The following is a 14,683-nucleotide window of genomic DNA, read 5'->3' as shown; positions in this document are numbered from 1 at the left end:
GTTTTTCTGGAGAAAAGATAATCTTATAGAGAAGAGAAGTCACACACACACACAGAAAACATTTTGACAAGACATCTTACAGATTTCTGATGCTTTTGTGAAGGAATTTAGACATAAGGGGGCATGAGCAGGAAGGTGTAAATACACTGCACGAAAAGTAATCACAACTGAAAGCACAAAGGGGGCATCCAGCTGACATGACTCTGGAGAAATTGGTCGTGTTTATAATTATATATATTTTCTTTCTGAGAATCACTTAACAGTGCTCACTCCAAGATGGATTCTATGTCATTTGGTTTCCCATTAATCTAATATTGTTTATTCTTATGTGATACAATGCTTCAAATCCTAAAACTAATTTTTCTTTGACATGAACACTTAATTTACTTGGAAAAAAGCTAGTGTCACTTGCTCTCTATGCCTTTCCTTCTCACTGAATAAATTTATTGTAAGAAGCTTTGTTTCAGTATTAAGGTAAATAAACTATGGTAGAGCTTATTATGTTTTAATCTTTTATTACTGTTAATGCAAACAGTAGCACATAGGTTGCTGATTTAAAAAGTAATATGCTTCTCCCAGCCTTTGTAAGAATGATCAGGGAATTCTTTTACACATCCAGTTTGGAAAGACAAAGATATATATATACATGTATATATGATTATCTATCTATCTATCATCTATTTATCTACCTATCTATATATCTATTATAGATATCTATCTATATCTATCTATATCTATATATCACATTTAATCTCCTTAAAATAGTAATGAATTTCTGTCTCTTCCTGCCTCAAAACCCTTCCATGTCTTCCTAAAGTTCACAGAATAAATCTTGGACTCCTAACATGAGTCTTCATCACCTCTTGCAATGAGGTCAAAATTTGATTATTGCTCTGCTCTTTTGTTTGTTTGTTTCTTTGCATATTAAGCTCTAGGCTAACTGACCTCCTTGGTGGACACCTACTCCTGCCTCGAATATGCTGCTTCTATATTCCTTATGTTCAAATTCAGTCTGCATTTTTATGCCCAGATAAAATTTCAACTCATCCAAAATTGTTTAATTTATCTCTACTTTAAATAATCTTGACTTCTTCTGAACTTACGTTGTATTTTATCTGAACTTTTTTATGGCATTTGTCACTTTCAACCCTTTTGTCTAACAGTTTTTGTTTTGTTTTGTTTTTACATAATACCAAGAGTATATTATTTGCATACATGTTATTTTTCCTTTCTCTCTCAAGATAGTAAGTTCAGTGAGGCTCATGTCTAAATTTGTCATTGTATCTGACATAGCAGCAAGCCATTTGCTTTGTATTTAGAAAGTATGCAGATTTTTTTAATGTAAATTGAATGAATCAAGATTAATGTTATAAGTGAATGAACAGACAGGTTGCAGTTCAATGACCTTCCCAAAGTCACAGATACAATCTGAAGAGCAAGTAAAAGTAAAAATTTCAATTCAGTATATACAACAATTTAAAATACATCTATGAGAGTAAATATTAATTCACTAAATATTCTACATAAACTTTTGACCTAGTATGGACAATCATCATTTTAGGTGGAGACTCAATAACACCCCCTCCCTCTTCCCCAGCCTTAACCATGATTTTTACAAGAAATTTGTTTCTTTATTGCCCTAAGGATTACATAATATATAGAATTACTTGAACACAGAAATGTATAACTTAAATGTTTTAGAAACTAACAGCTCATATTTGGAGGTTCAAAAACAGTCTTTATTAACAATTTTATGGTTTGATTTTTTTTCATTTTTGTGTAAGTCAGCCTCTTCTAGAAATGTTCCAATCTCAAGAGAAATACAAAGCTATTGGTATTTCATTTCATCTAAACCACAGAATCCTTGACATTTGGTGGAAAAGCTTATTTTTTTAAAGGTGTCATGCCCTATTTCAGTTACATGTTTCACTACAATTTTCTTTCATTTTTTTTTCTTTTTAATAAAAGGAGAGGAAGATGGTGGTTATTCATAATCATGGCATTGTAGAGACTGTTTTATTGTCCGATTTAATAGGTCAAAGTAGAATACCTGGAAATGCCCTTTTGCTCTTATTGCTCCTATTCCCAGCCAGCGCTTTCACTATCTCAACTCAAAAGTAGCAAAATGATCTGAAGTTTAAAGAAAAATCCCTGTCTGTTTAGTAAACATTTAACAGCACCAGGGAAAGTATTATTATTTTGCTTACTGCCAGTACTTGGCATCGATTTTCCCGATTTTATTTTTTTTCTTGAAGACTTTGTTTTGAAGACATTCCTGTTCTTGGTTTCCCAGCTTTAAGATCTAGATGAGATATTAGAAATTACGTCAGGTTTGATTTTATTTTTTATAAATTAAGAAATTGAAGATTAGAGAGGTGACATAAGTTACTTAAGTCACACAGCTATAAAGCCCTCTGGTTCATTTTTGTGTGGGTATATTGATGAGAAGGAAAGTTGATCGGTAGCAGTGAACTGAGAAAAAAGAGTAAAAGCCATTTGGGTCTATGTCAGAAAAAAAAAAAAGTCAGGAGAAATATGGAAGATTTTACATATTTTTAGGGTCACAAAGATACAATGGATCAAAGATATGGTGAGAGTTTGATCAAATGTAAATAAATTTTGATTAAAAGCTTAATGACTGTCATTTGCCCTAACTAATCAATTCACACTAAAAAAAAAAAAAAAAAAACTGAAGAAAAATAGGATAATAATTATAGATGAAGACATATGGATTATCTAGTTTTAATTCAGCAAGGAGAATGGAAGGGTTTGGAGATGATATTTACCCCAGATAAAAGAGGTCACAAGAGAATAAGAATTTGAGTTATGCATTCAAATAAATGTTCTTTGATTCTGTGCCTTGCAGAGCTTTGGATCACTGCAGATCTGTTTCTTCCACTCATAGGTTCTGTTCTGTGCACAATTCATGTAGTTGTATATTCAGAGTAACTCACCTTTTCTATCCACTGGGTTCTCTTCCCCAGAAGGAAATTAGGAATGATCAGAAACCTATTCTCCTTCTAGCATCTGCTTCAAAACAACTGCGGTGATCTTTCCCTTACAGTCTTGCAGGCATAGTGAAAGCAAAAAAAGGGGGCACCTGGGTGGCACAGTTGGTTGAGCTTCTGATTCTTGTGTTTGATCTCTTGGTTTTGGCTCAGGTCGTGATCTCAAGGTCATGAGATCAGGCTCCACACTCAGTGCAGAGTTTGCTTAGTTTCTTCCTCCTTCACTCTCTGCCTTTCCCCACTTCCTTAAAATAAATAAATAACTCTTTTTAAAAAAATAAGTTAACTTTAAAAAATAAAATAAAAATGAAAGCAAACATTCCTGATGTCCTGGTATCCTTGACTCCAAACTCAATCTCCCACATATCCCTGGTAGTAGTAGTGTTCTGACAGCAACTTTACATTTAGCATTGATAGCCACTGTGGATGGAATGGATTGGACTGGTCAAACTATGCCCTTTTCTGCAGACATCTTCTGGACTTGAATAAAGCTTGATCAAGTCCAGAAAATCAAGAAGTATGAGATGTTGGCTCTCAAGAATTTCCAAAAAGGGGTAGGACATTTTTAAATCTAAGTTTAGTAATCATCTATTTAGACTTACCAATTTCTCAATCCTTTCCTTCATTCTGGCACTCACATGGTCCCAAATTGCACATTTGTCCTCACATTTGCCTTTTAAAGATAATGATTTTGTATATTTCACCATAATAATATACAAAAAGTATATTAGGTCATTTCAAACCCTTTCCAGGTTCAGATTTATAAAGATTTACTAATTATTTAACTTATTTAGGTTTATTAGCTTTTTAAATTTAAAAAAATTAAATATATTATGTAGCATCGAAGGAACACATTTTATATTAACTAAACTTTGTCTTTTCACAGTTAAAATGAAACATTGTGTGAAATGTGGTTACAGAGCAACAAAAGACAGATCTCACTTCATTTGGAATAATGTAAAGACTTTATACCCAACAATATTTTAGGGCAAGAGATTTTATTTTATTTTAATATGTCATAAATTAATTTATTTGCATTTTAATTAATAAAATTCAGTGAAGCAAAATGCCATTCAGAAAAAGTATCCAATTCTTTAAATATTCTGAGTGATCAATTGTTTTTTGGTTCACTAAACACACCAACATTGTGTTTTGAGTTGTATTTGATCAAAGCAATAGGACAAAAAATGATTTTCTGATGGAATACTCTGTATGTCTAGCTTCCAATTAAAATCCATGCAGATATATTTCAGTACTTGAGTTAAGCTTATACTATACTTTCAGAAAGTTAATTGATTAAAATAAGAAGTGAATAAGTGTAAAGAAACCAAATCAATCCTGAGCATATTCCTTAGTATGTTAATAAATTTTGAAATAGAATGTTAAAACTAAATTATGTCAACTCCAAGTTTATAAAAAAACCATTTGTATTTCTACAAATGCAGTTTGCATTAGTGATAGAACAATCATATCTTACAAAATTGCCCTATCTTATGGCATGTGTCATTGTCACACTTACATATGTGAGAATATTCGTTTAGTAATGCCACATCCAAGTGGAAAGTGCATAATTGTAGACCTTCTCCTCTTTCAACTACTCTTGCTGCTTTTTTTCAGGAAAATTGGAAGGCCTTTTCAGATTGGTAAATTTGGAAAGAATAAATTAAACATGCTTACCTCAACTACTGCTTTCTGCTGGCACAGGTTGTTTTGTACATAGTATTTAAAGAAAATTCAGAGAACTTTATTGATATGAATAGCTTATTGAATAAAAACAAACTCTTCAGAAACCCAAAGTTGATAGGAAACTCAGAAACATGATGTCACAGGATGGCTTCTAAAATGAAAGTGAGCAAGTTGTTTAACCTTTAGAATGATAGGTTATTACAGTGGCATTTCATTTTCCAGACAGCAGGGGATTGGTTAAAAGTGATTATCTTTTACCATTATAGCAAGATGACTTAAGGTTTTTTTTTTATGATTATCAGAGGCATTTACAAGAAATAACCTAAGTTAAATTTCACTCATGTTGATATGATATAAGCTAGAATTAGTTTTGCTTATGTGGCTTGAAGGGTTTTTTTTCTGCTTGGGGGGATTTTCAGGCTTGGTCTTCATTTTATTTTATTTTAACAAAGGTAAATCCTTCAAAGTGGGTAATTCTTCCCAATTCCAGGATTCATTGTTAGGAGAAAACTAGACTTTCATATCTAAGGTCATGGCCTTTAACCCAGTTTCTGTCAGGGGAAAAAAAAAGGAAGAAAGAAAGAAACTAAATTTGATTTTTATCAGTCTTTCCTTTTTAATATGTTTCAGTTTGGGCTCAACTTTTCACTACTCAATAGAAAATAGATCGTTGCTTATCTTTTGTGGAATATGCTTTTTTGACCTAACATGTTTTTTTTGTCCCAAAATGTGTTCCATGTTTCACAAAGCCATCCGAGTGTTTGTTGTGAATACCACAAAATTCACTAAAAGTTACAAGTTCACTAACTTTTTTTGCACCAACTTTGAAGTGCGGTAAAGTTATCCATGTGAATCACATGCTCTCATTGGAAAATGTTTATGATTTTGACTAATGAAAACAAGAAATGTTTCCCTTATCTTATAGTTGAGAAGACTGATGGCTTGCCCAAAGTTATTAAGGGGGTAGATTTCCAAAATACTCTTTGAAGCCAGATTTTGTGAAGCCAGAGATGGTTTTCTCTCTCCTGTACTGTGCTGCTTCTTTGGAATGATTGTATTACAACTCAGTGAAAGATAGATTGTTTTTCAATCGATTCAAACAATTACTGATTGTTTTTCATTATTCAGTGCCTGTTCTTTTATGATCTAGTTAATTTTAATAAATACTAATGTGTGAACAATGTTTTCTAGAGAACAACCTCCATGAGAAAACATTTTGCAATTTTTAAAGACTTTCGAAAAGGTTTTAAAATAAATAAGATAAAAAATAATTTTATTATGTATAATAATGATAAAACTACTCTAGTTTTGTGAAGCCAGAGATGGTTTTCTCTCCCCTGTACTGTGCTGCTTCTTTGGAATGACTGTATTACAACTCAGTGAAAGATAGATTGTTTTTCAATCAACTCAAACAATTACTGATTGTTTTTCATTATTCAGTGCCTGTTCTTTTATGATCTAGTTAATTTTAATAAATACTAATGTGTGAACAATGTTTTCTAGAGAACAACCTCCATGAGAAAACATTTTGCAATTTTTAAAGACTTTCGAAAAGGTTTTAAAATAAATAAGATAAAAAATAATTTTATTATATATAATAATGATAAAACTACTCTAGTAAATAATATGAAGCTTCCTTTTAAAAAGCCCCAAAGGTTAGATGTATTTCATAGGAATCACTTCTTTTTCTTTTGAACTCTATACTAGGTCAAATCATCCAAATTTTAATATTTAAGATTCTTTCTTCCTGTGCAAATAGATAATATGATACACCATGCCCATAAAGCAATGTTTGGTATAGTGTGAGAGACCATTGTATAATGGTTGAAGAATCATCTGATTCCTATGGTAAGAAGCATGGAAAATGAACTAGCAGATAGTATAAAGTCAAATATTATGTAGTCGTTTTCAAGATAACCAGGAAAGGGAGCAAAAATTGTGGAGCTAGAATATTTGAGGAAGGCTTTTTAGATGCAAAATATAGCTTAGTCCATATTCTGTTTTTTTTTTTTTAATAATCTTGTTCTGTACCATTTTCTCTGCACGATATGAATGTTAAGCTTCTCAATCCTGCCTTTTCTTCTTCTGGAGCTAATTAATTGGATTATAGCTCTTGGTCTTGAAAACTACAACTGCAGTGAAAGAAATCTCAGCAAGGTAAGGACAAAATATTCCCTCTTCCCTTATAACTGTAGAAAAACAAATTGAATTCTGCATAAAACACTGTTTGTGCAGTTATTTTAAGAAGTCTTAGAATCCTGGACTATGGAGACTTGCTATCAAGCCTTGACTTCAGTAGCATCTGTAATTCTGATTGGTGATCATCCAATAACAATGCGTTGTCCTGGTAATATCCAAGCTAACCTCTGTTTTTCTGAAACAATAAAATACAGTTTTCTTCTGAAACCAGAAGAGAATGACTGTCATTTCCTTCTTGTCCCACATGCTTGGTAGGGTAGTGGGGAGAGTCCAATCCATGGCCCTGCTGTATTTCTCTTTTAAATAAAGAAGTTAAGAGCACCTGGGTGGCTCAGTAGGTTAAGCATCTGCCTTCGGCTCAGGTATTGGTCCCAAGGTCCTGTTATCTAGTCCCACACTAGGCTCCCTGTTCATTGAGGAGTCTGCTTCTCCTTCTCCTTTGCCCAACACTCCCACCCCCACCCCCTTGCCCATGCTCTTGCTCTCTCTCTCCCTTTTAAATAAATAAATAAACAAAATCTTTACATAAAGCAGTTAAGATGTTTTGCCTCATTTAAAGTGATGATTTCTTGGAACTGAATGTTTAAAAAAAAGGACAAATTTTAAATAGGGTAGTAGAATGGGGCAAAAAAGTGATGATTAATAAGAAGAACACATAATTCAAAATTATAAGGAGGAGATGCTGGTTCTAGCAGTCACTCTACCCCTAGCTTGCTATTCATTTATTCAGTCATTCGGCATACTTTCATTGAGTTCCTATTTGATACTAGAAACTCCTTCAGGCATTTAAAATAAAGAAATGAACTTGGGGTCAGAACACCTTGGGTTTGAAAATAGAATCTATCTCAGAAAAATTAAGTGGCCTTGAAGAAGATAATTAACCTCTATAACTCAGTTAACTTTATTTCATCTTTAAAATAATGACAATGATAATCACTGAACTAGATTAAAGTCCAGAATACACAAGAGGTATATTAGTAAAATCAATAAAAGATAGCCTGATTTATAAAATAACTGAGGCATAGTTGGGAAAGTAGCTCTGTAAGTGAATAATTACTATTCGGAATTATAGAAATCTATAGTATATCATGGGGTTCAGGGAAAGGGTCAACAAAAGGTTTATACCAGAAGCTGGGATTACACATCCTTGTCCTCTGATAGGCATATGCTAGGGTAGAGATGAGAGCACAAACACTTCTACGTGTTACCTTGATGAAACTTTGATGTTTTGGTCTCAACGTCCTTATTTGTTAAGTGACAGAATTTGAAAACTAAGTGCCTTCCAGTTCCAACATAGTGTAGCTTTATGTGATCCAAAATTCCAAGTGGCACAATTATGCCACTTTGTTAGACACAGACCTTTTCACATTACGAGTCAGAACTATTGTTTTATAGTTTTTTTCTGACTTAGTTTATCTTCCAAAGGATAAAAGAATCATCTGGCTGTCCCTACATACATGGTGACTGTGAGGGTGTGTTCAGCATTAAGACACTTTGATCATCCCTTCTCTCATACATTTTTTTAATTTAACCATTACCTTGCTGGCCCTTTGTTTTAGTTTATTATTAGTAGTAGTAAAGATTGTATTTATTTATTTATTTATTTATTTATTTATTTATTTATTTATCAGAGACAGACAGCATGAGCAGGGACAGAGGCTGAAGGAGAGAGAGAAGCAGACTCCCCACTGAGCAGGGAGCCCGATGAGAGGCTTGATCCCAGGACCCTGGGATCATGACCTGAGCCGAAGGTAGAAGTTTAGCCAACTGAGCCAGCCAGGCGCCCCATTGCTGGCCCTTTATGATTAAATTGCCTTCAGTTTCTAAAATTCCTTAAGAAATTACAAAGTTTTTAGATTAGTTTCTTTGTTCTATTTTTTATAATTTTTTTCAATATTTATTTTCCCTTAACTCTGAGAGGTTAAAAGATCTTATGAAAATATTCAAACACTAATACAGTGATCCATAGGCATCTACTATTTTTTTAATAAAGAACAGTGTGAAAAAGACTTGCTCAAAAATTAATTACTTTTTTTTCTAATACAATAAAACAGGTGAATAGTTTTATTTGATTTTGAACTTAATAATTTGAGGAAGAAAATGTGATTTAGTCGGGACTTTCCTCAACTGAAAACTTTAGCTTGCAGTAGTAAGCAGAAATAAATTCTAGACACAAAGAACCGGAAGTTGCTGCAACTCATAAGTCACTACATTGTCCAATGAACAGAAGAAAATGTCCTTTAAAAACACGATTCTTCATTTCAAACAAGCTGTAGCATTTCATCTTCACCACATCACTAAGGCAAAAGCTTGTATAGGTTATGGTCATCAATCAAAGTCCCTGTTAAAAAGTTCTTTCTATTTTAACTACTTCAGAAATTCTCATTTAGGGGATTCAGTTCACTGAGCCAGATCAATCCATACTAATGCAGCTATCATGACCTTTATCTTTATTTTCCTTTTTCAAAAATGCAATATAAACATAAATAAAAGAGAAAGCAATTCCCATAAAGCTAACTGTCTTTCTGGTTTGGTTTCTTGTCATTGTTGATTTTGTCCTATTGGGGTGTGTGTGTGTGTGCGTGCGTTTGACAGTAGTTTGAAAATTCTGAAATTACTTTCTATCTTTGATTGTGTAGCAGATGCTGCAATAGTCTGCCCAGATGCTTCTTTCAGGACTGAAGCAGTCATGTCCTGGCTGTGCGCAGGAAAGAGGTGGCTGACAGAAGGTCAGCTGAGTCCTTCCCTGGGAATTGGCTGGAAATGCCTTGCCGGAGACACTTCCGTCCCTGAAAGAGGCATACATCAAATGACTGGTCACAGGGGGTTCAGAGGTGTGGCCCCTATGCCTCAATGGTGGATGACTCTGAAGGGCTCTGTCAGCCTCAGAGCAGAGGACTTTGTTGCTTATATATTGTAGTTCAACACCTTCTGTCCAGTTCTGCTTCTGCCATTATTCAACATCTGATGATCCTGAGGGAATCGATCTCTCTCTAAACCTGGGGAACTGATCCAAGATACAAGGTACAAAAGGTTATTTTAATGGTGATGTAGAAAATTATGAAATTCTCCTTTCCAAATGACACCATTATGTCTTCACCTTGGGCACAACCTACCTCAGGGGTAGCTGAGTGCTTTCCACAGGGACTCACTCAGGTTCAGGAATTGAAGGAAGGACAGTAAAATGATGTCAGAGAAAAATAGAAGTCTTTTGAAAAGCCTTTATAGGGTTCATTAACTACCTGGTAAAAATTGAAATCTACTTTTTTTTTTTTCTTTTACCTCGTACTTCTCTTAGGGTACCCAACCTCATAAATGACATTTGTGGTCATAAAGTAAATGCAACATCCCATGTTGCGTACTCTGTCTTTCGTGGGTTTCTAACCCGTTTCTTTTATGTCTTCATAGCTTTTTACTTGTTTGAATAGTATCTTATATTTCCTCCTCCCTCCGCCCATGCTCACCAACATCACAGGTTAATAGTCTAAATTACAAATGCAAAATAAATCTCTCCCTCACTCTCAATAGCTCCCTATCACGCATAGGGAAAAGTCATCATTTTTTAGAATGCATGGTACACAGGGCCAAATTAGTTTACATTTACAGCTTTACCCCTGTAAAGACTAGAAGTGGCAACACTTAATATAGAGGATATATGTACAACATTTGCTTCCAATTTCAACTTGTCACTCCTTTTTACTGAAAAAGTCCTGGCTCAACCAGAGAGCTTTGGTTCAGCTAAAATCATTCTAAGTAAAGCATGGGCAATTATTAAAAAGTAGTTTTAAGAAGATAGACAAATAAGAAATCATGCATGTGTTTTCAACTATTTTTATCTTAATAGGCAATTCATGTTCTAAAGACAAGTCAAGGCTATTAACATATTGAAACAATAATCACTAAAATATATTGTTTTACAGAGGCAACCTTGAAAATTGACTTTTCCTGAGATGTCAGAGTGATTAACAATTAATATCAATTGAGAATGAGTATTCATAGAATTAATTTAACTACCAGTCTTCTTATTAAGTCCTGATGGAATGGTAGTAAAAAATGTGAATGTTCTATAATCAGTATATATAGACATATATGTATATTTTAATATATATTCTTAATTACAACCTGCATATCTTTGTATACACACATACATGCATACATATTTTTAACACAAATATCTGTATGACATCTTGAATGACAAAATAAGTCAACAGAAAATTAAATCTTCTAAAATTTAACTCACACCAATTTAGAAAGTGTTTATTCAATACCTGGAATTCTGCTGGCCAGAAATTTGTAGCATAGCCTTTACATCAAGAAAATTACTGTCCTGTGTAGTATTATCAGTTTTAGATATGATTTGCAAATATAAAAACAGTGAAAAATCATGTATTTTAAAGAGTTAAATTAAGATTCTAAAATTAATAGAGTAGAGATGTAGAGCTACAGATTTGCACAAAGAAAGATCTCAGAATTTATTAACATTTTTAGCCAAAACTGCCAAAAATTGTTTAAAAATAAAGAATTTTGTGTACTTTATAATACAAATTTATTCATAGAATTTATTCATGACATTTACAACATGCCTTTGTTTCTGAGGAACAATGTTGGAGAAACAGTGGTATAAAAGATCTTTCATAACTGTTTTGTCCACACAGCTATCACGTTTTTATTTTATTATTTTATTTTATTATTTTATTATTTTATTTTATTTTATTTTGTTATTTTATTTTATTATTTTAGTTCATTTTATTTTAAGATTTATTTTTTTTATGAGAAAGAGAGAGAGAAGAGGGAGAGTGCACTCAAACGGAGGGAGGGGCAGAGGGAGAAAAGCAGATTTCCAACTGAGCCTGAGCCCTATAAGGGCATGATCTGAGACATGACCTGAGTGGAAAGCAAGAATCAGATCCTCAACTGACTGAGCCACCCAGGTGCCCCATGTGCTTTTTAATTCATACAAAGCTAACACTCTTTTGTGCACATTCAAATTCACAAACACAATCTCAAGTACTCTTAGCTTCATAATTATAGGACATTTCATTTACAGAGAGTAATTTATAGAGAATATATTACTCTGGTTGTAGTAAAATTGGTAGATTTACTTCCAAACGTCAGTGCACCCTAGCCAGCCCACATTTCCATACTAAGGACACCAAAAGCAGTGCACCAAGGATGATGCAAATGTTAAACAGAAAAAATGAAACTGTTTCTTCTGCGTGGCTGCAGAAAAACTACAAAGCAGAATAACTATAAATTTTCTATTAATTAGATAAGTTATATAACATATATTCTGTTGAAAATTGAGCTGTAAGTTTTACAGGTCTTTCCTTTAGTCATTTCCTTTCAAAAACAAACAAACAAACAAAACTCTAGATAAATGAGTCAAAACCCAAACAGTTAAATAAAAACTTGCTGAATATGATAGTATAAAATTTATCATTGCTTTATTTTTTCACAGGGCATAAAATGGTCTCCCAATAACAGTTATTTGTCTAGGAAGACATGGTAGAGATTTTGGTTTTTAAAAATTTAAGTATAAATCTGAGGATAAGGTTTCTCATTATGAAATAAATAGGCATTTTCAAGATTCATTTTTTAATCAAGTCAAAGTGTTGTGCAAGAATTATGGTGGGTATTGCAGCTTTGGGAAGTGTTATGCATAACTCACAACATTCCTTTTGGGATCTGGTTGTTGAAGTCACTATCTTAAAGTACATTCTTTACACACCTCCAGAACTTTTTTTTAAGTCTTGAGCTTCCTGAGCACCTCAAACTGGAATTGGGATATGAATTGATATTTGAGCTCTAAGGTCTTGATTGCCAGGCATGCTAAATGCGGACGAAATGATAGTCAGTCAACCGTTTATATTACTTTATTACCATGTTAATTCAATTCATTCAACATTTGTTGAGTGTCCATTATATATTGGTCATTATGCTAGACACTTACAACAAAATATGTGCTGACTTATCATTGTTTTAAATTTGTTCAACAAACAACCATAATCATATTTCAATTTAATGCAGCCTATTATTTTTATAGTTATAACCTATCATTTTTAGAAAGCACATGTTCAAAGGCACTTGTTGTCAACTATGTGCAATTTATTGTGCTAAAATAATGATAATTACTACTAGATTTCTATTAGATTTCCATCCTGAAATTGCCAGGAATTATTTATTTATGCCTCATTTCCTTGTGTTTGCTGTCTAAAGAAGCTTGAATTAGTGGAAATATAAGATATTCAACATCTAAGGAAGTTGTGAAGAACTTTGAATTTGGTCTCATGAAGTACTGACAATGAAAGACGGTGTTAGGTTTTATGTCCCTAAAGAACCAAATTACAACTGGAGGGTAATAAGCATGAAGGAGACAAATTTTCTTTCTGAATAAGGAGACAGAGTGGAGGAAACTGTCAGTGCATGGAGACTTCCATACTGCAGGAGGACTCCCTCAAAGCATTTGTTGGGAGGTACCAGAAAAGCATTACCAAGTAATGCTTTCTGCAATGCTGTAAACACTCTGGATCTGTGCTTCTAATACCGAAGCATAATTTTAAAGCATTTGGAATGTGAATAGTGTGACTTAGGAGCTGATTTTTTTTAAGCTTCAATTAATATCAACTTAATTTTAAATGGCCATATGTGGTTAGTGACAATTATATTGGACGGCAGTTATCAAATGTGTTCACGCAGAAGTCACAAGTGACATTTAAGTAAGATTCCTCCTCACACAGTCAATGCTTCTGTGATTTTTTAGACAACAAACACTGCCAACCACAAGGCTTACTGGTCCCCCAAACACAGCCCTTTCTACTTCCATTACACCGAGCTCATCACTTTCTTTAGTGAAGTGGTGTCCTGGATATGACACATGTTACATTTTCTGTGTGACTGGAAAGTAAAAAGATATCAAGAATACTATCCAAATGGAGTGCTTTTGCAAAGTCACGTACTAAGTTGCTTCCTGTAGGGTTAACCTTAAACAGCTTTCAAACCGCCTAACGATTCTAGTAGCCGTTGTGATTATGCAGTGGTTATTTCATGCCGTGCCTTATGAACTGAGTGAAACCAGAGCTTTCTGGGTGTAAAGAAGACTTATTTGGCAGAGAAGTCAAGCAAGCACTGTTGTGAAAGCTCAAAGTCAGGTTCTCACTTTCACAATTTGCTGTTTGTAGGATGAAGGAATGATAATCTGCCCACACTGCAGAATTGTTTCCAAGGCAAATGACTTTTAAGCAGTAGATAGTTTCGTGTGTGTGTGTGTGTGTTTGTGTGTGTCATTTGAAGTCTTCTTATTCATGGGCAGCTGCCAGAGAGGGGGAAAATAAAACTTTTGCCTGTTTCTCGATATACTATAATATAGACTTCTTAAACTGACATAAAATTCCAGCCAAAGTGGGGAGCCAAAATGAAATATTTGTTTTTCTTCAAACAGACTCCATTCTTCCTGCCACTTGACTTTTTTTTTTCTACTGCTTTTTCTGCCCAAAATGCCTTTCCTCACACTTTACACATTGACAACATAATGAATCCTTAATGTCTATATTAATGCCATCTTATCCCTTGTCTTTAGTCCATCAGGCTTGAGTAAGTTCTCTATCTGAACCTACTTATGTTTGTTGAGCGAGAAAATATACATTTTTGCCTCACTCCCTTAGATTGTATCCTGCCCATCATTGATGGTCCAGACATCTCTGAAACCTCAACAGTGCTTAGCACAGTGTCACGATAATGTAGGTAGAAAACTGATATGAGTTAGCAAACAAATGAATGGATGAATCAGTGAA

This window comes from Canis aureus, chromosome 8 (genome assembly GCF_053574225.1).
Source record: "Canis aureus isolate CA01 chromosome 8, VMU_Caureus_v.1.0, whole genome shotgun sequence".
In the NCBI taxonomy this organism is placed as follows: Eukaryota; Metazoa; Chordata; class Mammalia; order Carnivora; family Canidae; genus Canis; species Canis aureus.
The sequence above is the reverse complement of the archived record's forward strand: the minus strand, read 5'-3'. Positions refer to the sequence as shown.